Here is an 8,819-nt window from a genome sequence, read left to right as displayed (position 1 = left end):
CTCTCTCATCATTGATGTTTCTCTCTCTCTCCCCCTGCTCCCTTCCTCTCTGAAATCAATAAAAATAAATTTAAAAAAAGAAAACATATGAAGCATCACTCTGTCCCAACTTTTTTTCTTTCTGCCTCACTGAGTCCAATCCCTGACAGGTCTGCGTAACCCAAATCCACTCCCTTCCTCATGGTTTTTGTGTGCTATTCCTCTCCATTTATGTTCTCCTCACTCTCCTCCACCTTTCCTGATTCTACCCATCCTTCTGGAGATCCATCTCCTCCAAGAACTTCCTGTAGTGCTGAAGGCCTGTGGAGGGAGTGGAGGGGGGCTGGAGGAAGTCAATGGGGGGAAAGGGGGACATATGTAATACTTCCAACAATAAAGAATTATTTTTTTAAAAAAAAGAACCTTCCTATAGAACCCCAACTCACATGCCTCTCCCTTCCCCAATGCCCTATGTTATTTAGGACATTCGGGATCCAACTTAACACTCGGCTTGCTATGATCTTGTAAACTCTCTAATCCAGTGGCCCACAAACAGGTGTGCATAGGAGTCACCTGGAAGGTTTTGAACAGATTGCTGGGCTTCATTCCCAGGGTTTTAAATTCAGGGATAGAGCCCCCAAGTTTGCATTTCTAACAAGTTTACAGGTGGTACTGCGGTGCTGCTGGTCTGTGGACTACAGCCTGAGGACAACTGGTGTAGAAGAAAGAGCGCGGTGCTTGCTAGCTCTTTGAACCTGGGCAAGTTACCACTTTCTGTGCCTCTGGTTCTTCGTCTGCAGTAAATTTGCTTCAAAGGACTCTTGTAAATGTTAGGTCGGAGAGAGCCCAGGATCGGATACATGCAGACACGTGAGGAGATAATGGACTCCCCCTGGCATTTCTAACAGATCAGCATGCCAGACACAGATACTGTCTTCTCCACAACCCCCACACAGATACGGACTCCTTCCTGAATACCTTGCTGACCTCCTGCAGCTTAAACTTCCTCAGCTGAATACCTCAGCTCATGTCCCAGCCCCTCACCCAACCGCAGTATAAAAAAAGCGTCCCCCTCCCTGTTGGCGTGAATCCAAGTGCCCTGTCCTTGGGGGTACGTGGGTCTCCCGGGGACGCAGAATAAACTTTCCTTCCTTCCTACCTTTTCTGATCAACTCTCTTTATTTCCTTTGCGGCCTCCTGAGCCACCTAACCTAACAGTAAAGAACTAAAATAATGTACTTCAAATGTTTAGTACATTTAAAGATCCAGAGACAGAGAAGCATCCATCAAACCGTCAAACCTCAGAGGAAGGCAGGAGAGGGAGATGTAATACTTTAATCAATAAGGAAAATAAATTTTTTTAAAAATAATAAATTAACTAATAAATAAAAGAATGGAGAAAATAATAATGATTTTTTTAAAAAAAATGTTTAGTACAGTTCCTGGAGTATAGTAAGAGCTCAAGATATGTTAGGCATTGTGGGGGGAATGGGGGACGGGGAGACAAAACTACCTATATAACAAAGCTCTGGGCTCTAGGCTTGTTGTAGGGCTGCTGCGTCCCCTGCACAGGCCTAAAAGGAAGCTACGTGAAACTTCCCTTATTCACTTATTTACTAGTAAGTCTTTATCTGGAAGGGACAATGAGGAAAACACTCCCCCCCCCCAAATGCTAGAAGCCCACTGAGCGGTTTATAAGACCCCCTCTCAATCCTAAACACCTGTGATTGATTCAATTTTTAATTCAAAACAACTGTTTTCCTGTTGAGTGTTTCCTTCCCACGTCCTGCGTGGATCAGGGTTCAGGAACTGGAAGCAGAGCCGCACACAAATGAAAATGAAAAGACAAGAGATATTTGGAAATATTGGGGGACCAGGAGGGCATGTCCAACTCAAGGGGAAGGACTTCCACCCGTGCTCAGGCCTCACCAAGCTTTTATTGATCTGGGATGCACCCATAGCTAAACCTCAGAGGGAAGGCAGGGGAGGTGGGGGGAAAGGTGAGAGATCAACCAAAGGACTTGTATGCATGCTTATAAGCATAACCAATGGACACAGACACTAGGAGGGTGAGTGCATGAGCTGGGGGATGGGAGGGTGGCAATAAGGGAATAAGGACATACATGTAATACCTTAATCAATAAGGAAAATAAATTTTTTGAAAAATAATAAATTAACTAATAATTCCAGTAACAGGCAGACTAGCCCTTCAGCAAGGATTTACATAATAATAAATGGGGAAGTTGCTTCAGCTACCACTGTCTGGACAAACAGAGTGGCGCCTAGCTCCGACCTTTGCTAGGGCTTCAAAGGCACCCAGACTTCAGAGGGGTTCTCTATCTAGCTTAGCAGATAGCGAAGGCAATAAACAGTTTCCCACATTTTCCAACTGCTTGGTCTGTAGAAATATTATTTTTACTTTACTATAAATTATAGCAATTGTCACCAAAAGCAAAATATCGTTTTTAAATTTTTTTTTTATTTGAGAGAGAGAGGGAGGAAGAAAGAGAGAGAAATGCCAATTTGTTGTTGTGCTTATTTATGCATTGATTGGTTGATTCTTGTATGTGCCCTGACCAGGGATCAACCCACAACTTTGGCGTGGATGATGCTCTAACCGACTGAGCTACTCTGCCAGGGCCAAGAAGCAAAATATCTCATAGTTTATCCCAAATTGTATTACCTTGGTACTTCAGTAGGAAAAAGAAACCAAAAAGAAAAGAAAGTTGAATCTTAAGAAATTCTTAGGGAATGATTTCTAATTATAAAACCAGTTCTGACTACTTTTGTTGGCAAGGCTATCTGAAAAGAGTGCTGAGTGTGCGGGAGCCTGGGCTATGGGGGGTGTGACTCCTTTGCAGCCTAACCCAACCAGGGGAAAGGGACACGGGTGAGTTGGCGTCCAGCTGGGTCGGCCCCGGTGACCCCTGACTTCCCGAATGAAGGGAACTACAGACCCTCCATCCTCTGGTTCCACAGAGCCAGTGCCTGGCCGACACACTGGCTACAGTCTCAGGCCTGGACTTTTCCTGGAACCTTCTGGGAAGCAGGACATAGAGCATGGAGCTGACAGAGCAGAGCCCGGAAGGCCATTGGTATGTCCTCCAAAACCCTCCCCCCACTGTTTCCCTGACAGTTCCAGACCAAGGTCTCACACCTCTTTAAACTCAGCATCTCATATGCAGGAGTGCGTAGGGGCGGCAACTGTTTCTTGGAACATGGTAGGTGCTCGAGAAATGCTGATTTGCTTAATTAAGACATTAAACAAGGTAAGTATTGAAAGGTGTTTTTATCTGTTATGACACTGTGCAACTTATGATGGCCATGGTACGTTGTAGAAACAATTTTAATCATGAGAAATCAGTGGGCAACAAATTTGCATGGTGGTGGGTGGTGTTTTTCCCCACACCTGTATCAGTCAGGGCTTGATCAGAAAAGCAGAACCACTAGGAGGAATCTAAATGATAAAGGCTTCATTGAAGAGACTTGAACTGACACAATCGTGAGCGCTGGTTAAACAGTTTATGTAGAGCTGTTGTTTCCACATCTAGTGTTGGGCACTGAGTCAGCAGGGCTGGTTGGCAGAAGTCAAGAGACCTGTGAAGTGAGAGAGCAGGACAGACTGGGATGTTCGAGGAAAGCACAGGATGGATGGGACCATGTCAGTATCTCATCGCCTCCCATCTGGTGATGCGGGTGACCTGCACCTGCAGGCGAGGGCACCCTTTGTCACAGAAATAAATACACGCCTCACCCAGAATTTGGAGAAGCCATAGAGGAGATTGGGCAGAAGCGGAAGAGTTGTGGGTCCATTGCTGCCCCACACCAAGCAGCTAAGCCAGCAATGAGCTGCCACAGTGACCAGTGCCCCACTGGAACCTTCCCAGCCTTAAGACAACATCGTGACTGATGCACTTCTGTCTTCCAAGTTTCACACAAAGGGTCTCATGAGGCCCACGCTAGACAAAAACTGTGCAGGGGAGGAAACTCTGGGAAATGTGGTTCCAACTTAGAAGAGTCGGAACTACAAGTCCACCAGGACCAGGGTAGCTAAAACTCACTAGCTGTGCAGCCGGAAATCAGTTTTGCCTGAGGGTAAGCTGCCCTGCTCCAGCTCAGAGAGGGTCTGAGCATAAGAATCCTGCCAATCAACCTAGTGAGGAGAAGAGGAGCAAATTCCAAGCTGCAACCTTGTACATTTTTGCACATATAATTCATTTCAGAGGGTGTTAGTGCCAATTAGACAAGCAAGATGACTTAGGGTAGGTACCTGATGAGCTAACCCAGCAGAGCAAGACAAGGGATATAATCTAGCGTCGGAAATTAGACGGTATACAATCCCCTGGTGTGTGGGTAAAAACGCAGGTTCCCCGGTGCCCTGGTTTGGGGGAAATTCCAGGAATCTGTGTTTCAACAAGCACCTAAAGAGATTCTCATACCTTAGTGGACACTTCGAGAAAGACTCCTCTAGAGGTCTAGCAAGTCAGCTTGCAAAGTCCCAAATCTACCCTGTTTGCAAAAGCCAGTGACAGTAGGTTATTTTAATGGAGGGAACATCAGAGAACATCTTATAGGAAGGCAGCAGTGGGGAATCAAAACCTGCCATCTATTTTAGCATGATGTTCTAAAGGTTATTTTAGAATTCTATTTTTTGAGGGTTCATAAATGTTACTCACTCTATGAATATAAAACTTGATGGTTGCCAAATTACACCCTCCGCCCTGACTTGTCTAACAGCCCACACCTCTGCCACCTCAAAGCAGCGGAGGGTTTGGAACGCCACCTAGTGGTCACGATGAGCACTTGCTAAGTGCAAAGCAAGACGCCCCTAGGACTTGTGGACATCAGAATGTGACAACTGAACTCTGGAAACTGCTAACGGTTTAAATTTGGTTTTTCAGTTGAGTAGAACTGGAGAATTTTCTGAGTCCTCCCTTGACTGCTTTGTAGAATAGGAAGAACGTGGACTTTGAAATGTGGCAGGCTTGGTTTAAATCTCCGCTCCACCGCCGAAAAGCAATGCCTGAATTTGTGCCTCACCTCACATCTTAGCTTGCCAGCTTCAGAGGCAGCGTGATGGCCGCGTGCCTCGGCTTCACTGAGCATCTCTCGGTGTCGGCCCCGAGGCTGCTGGAGGCAAGAGGATGCTTGGGACAACTGTGGGAATCTATGTCATTCACACATACGAACACACCCCTGCAGTAACCCTAGCCACAGGGATCCAGAGCCCATAACAGATTTTTCACTTTCTCAGGCAGACAATTCTGAGGAACAGTCTACCTACCCAGTTCCTCAGAAGATTCTAGGAGAAAGTACTAGCAAGGCCCCATTGCCCAAAGTGATGACCAATTCAAGAAAATCCACCTTGCCCTCACCGGTTTGGCTCAGTGGATAGAGCATCAGCCTGTGGACTGAAAGGTCCCAGGTTCGATTCCGGTCAAGGGCATGTACCTTGGTTGTGGGCACATCCCCAGTAGAGGGTGTGCAGGAGGTAGCTGATCGATGTTTCTCTCTCACTGATGTTTCTAACTCTCTATCTCTCTCCCCTCCTCTCTGTAAAAAATCAATGAAATATATTTTTTTAAAAAGAAAATCCACCTTGTATTAGTTTTTCCTCCTTTCATTCATGTCCCCTGAGAACATGTGCTAAAATAAACTACCTGTACACAAGCCCCTGCCTCATGCTCTGCTTCCTCAGGGAACTCAGGCTAACGTGTAGCCTGAGGCAATTCATTTATTCTCTGTGGGCCTTAGAGTTCTAGGCTGCGGTATGAGATTATTGCAATCTGCAATATCCTCACAGAGATACTGTGAAAATTAAATGAAATCCTGTATAAAAAGCACTTTCGCAGTGCCTGATCCATAGCAGAATTTCACCATTCTCATAGGTGCTGTGGAATCTCGTTGTTTAATTGCATTTACCTAATGAGATGCCATGTGGATGGTCTTTTCACATGCTTCTTTGTCATTCACATCTCTTCTTTGGTGAGGTGTCTGTTCAGATCTTTTGTCCGCTTTTTAACTGGGTAGTTCATTTTCCTATCTTTGAGTTTTAAGAGCTCTTTTGGATATTTTGGATAACAGCCCTTTCGCAGATACGCCTCTTGCAAAAATTTATCCCGGTCTGTGGCTTATCTTCTCATTCTCTTTAGATGAACTGAGTTTTATCCCTAATGTTAGTAATAAACTATAAAAACAATAAATAAACTATAAAAATTTACAACTCAGTTTCTTCTTTCATCCGACAAATACTTTAGTACTCCTCTGTGGCAAGCCTTTACCAGGCACTGGTAAAATAATGACAAATAAGATTGCAGGCCTTTCTGTCAAAAAAAACTTCCTGAGTAGTGGGGGCAGACTGAAGCCAAGAGGAAATTACAATGTAAGATAAGCAGTTTCACAACTAGAGAAGGGGAGGAGAGCGTGATCCATTCAGAGACGGGTGTGTGTGTGTGTGTGTGTGTGTGTGTGTGTGTAAGGAAGGCTTCCTGAAGGAGGTCGCCTACATTAAAAGAAGCTGGCCAGGTGCGATTGGGAAGAGGTGGTATCAAGCATTCCGGCAGCAGGGACAGCATGGGTAAAGTTCTAGAGGTGACAGAACACATGGCTTCACAGGATTGGCCACAGCGGTAACACAATGTGCAAGGGGCAGTGGAGGTGTGGAGTTAGACAAACAGGCTGGGGTCAGATCACAGAAGGAGTGTACACCACACTAAGGGGTTGGATCTCAGTTTTTCTACATACATGCGGGTCCCTGGAAACATTGTTTTTCCTGAAAGATTGCCTTGGGACAAAGCCAGCCGAACCAGATCAATGCTTCATAAAGGGAGAAAATGTGTTATTAGCATAAAGTTTGCTGGAAGATTTTTCCACCAAGAATGTAAAGAGAGAGCGTGAGGTTTGAGGGACTGTAGTGCCACTTCCCACATATCTCTTGGTGATGCGTGTTGACAGCCTCATACATGGGCAGGCATGTGTGTAAGTTCCTGTATCTGTCTAATGCTTCTGAACAACCTTCTTCCTCCCTACGCCCCAAGCAGAGAAAGCCAGACCCTCGGTCACTGTGGTCTCCTAGATAAATATCCTGGCTTATAATTTCTAATCTTGTTGTCATAGTATGAGGAAAGCAGTGCTGCTAAGACAAAACCCAACCAGCATTTCCAAGAATGAACCACCTACCAAGGCAATCCTGTGTGCCACTGGCCACCCAAGTGGTCACAGTGGTATCTCTCCTTTGAATCCACCATGTTTAATCCAGTACAGGACTTGCAGTAAACATTCGATAAATGTGTTATGTAGACTGAGCTTAACACACTAATAAATGATGTCCAAGTCAGCAGGACTGTATTGTATACTTAAATGTTTGAGTGTTTATAGGTTAACAGAAAACCTCTGTCATTTTAACTTTTCCACCTGCTTAGAAAGTATTTGCTCAAAGGAACACATTTTTTAAAATACTCGCCTAAATCTTTCCCTGTATCGTTTTCTTCTTTAGATAAATAGGCCAAGATAAAGAGAAAGTAGAAAAGGAGAAACTGAAAAATACAAAGAATTTGAGCTTTCCTGGGATTCCCCTGATGCCGATACATATACTTTCTTTTTCTTTCATAAAGTGACTCTTTAGCACTAAGCGAGCACAAAATCAATTCTCTACAAGGTGAGATATGTCATCCTTTCCTGGAATGAAGTCTCTGAAATGTTTTTTTAGAAACTAGTTTACTGGAAGATTTCAGCCACCATAAAAAGGAAAAAGAAAAACCAAATATGTTGGTCTTGAAATTTATGAGCCTTGCTCACCTGTAAGAATTAATGATAATAATAACTTTGGTACATTTGGTTTTACAAAGATAGCTGCAGCAGTATCTCCACCCACATGCTCTTCTACCGTGTCACTCCCCTATCAAGGGGTGGCATCAATTCCCCCCCACTTTTTTAATATATTTGTATTGATTTCAGAGAAGAAGAGGGAGCGAGAGATAGAAATATTAATGATGAGAGAGAATCATTGATCAGCTGCCTCCTACATGCCCCACACTGGGATCGAACTCAAAACCCAGGCATGTTGCCCTGACCAGGAATCAAGCCGTGACCTCCTGGTTCATAGATCTATGCTCAACCGCCAGGCACTGCCAGTGGGGCAATGTCCCTCCTTTTAACTTTTAACCACTAGAAGGTGGGGGAAGCAACACTGTGGTGTTTCCAAGGCTAAATCACAGGAGGCTGTGTGGCTTCTGCCTTGTGCTCTGGGCACTCGTCCTTAGAGCCCTAGGCCAACATGTAACAAGCCTACCCTGAGCCACCATGCTGTCGGGGAGTCTAACGACATGGACAAATCACGTGTAGGCACACCTGTAGGTGACCTTGGTCTTCGAGTCCCCCCAGCCCCGGCACCATACATGTGAGGAAACAAGCTTCAGCGGAGCCCAGCCCTCAGCGGTCAGGCCCCCAGCCTTTGAGTCTCATCTGCTGAGGCCCCAGAAATTGTGCGACATGGACAAGCTGGGCATGCTGTGCCCTACGGAATTCCTGACCCACAGAATCCATGAGCACAACGAAACGGTGGTCATTTTGTGCCACTGACTTTGGGGTGTTTTGTTATCTAGCACACTCAATAGAACAACAGCTTGCACACACTTGAGGGCACTATGTGCTAGCACGGCTCTATATGCTATAGCTTCATCTTCACTGTAATCGCATGAGGTAGGGGCCATTCTTATCTACATTTTACAATGAAGACAATCCATCCAGTACTGTATGACCAAGGCAACACAGAGCAGTGGCAAATGGTGCGTTTGTGCATTCATCTGAGTAGTGGGAAATTTAAGTATTGTCCCCAGACC

The sequence above is a fragment of the Myotis davidii genome, unplaced genomic scaffold (assembly GCF_000327345.1).
Source record: "Myotis davidii unplaced genomic scaffold, ASM32734v1 scaffold962, whole genome shotgun sequence".
NCBI lineage: Eukaryota > Metazoa > Chordata > Mammalia > Chiroptera > Vespertilionidae > Myotis > Myotis davidii.
The sequence above is the reverse complement of the archived record's forward strand: the minus strand, read 5'-3'. Positions refer to the sequence as shown.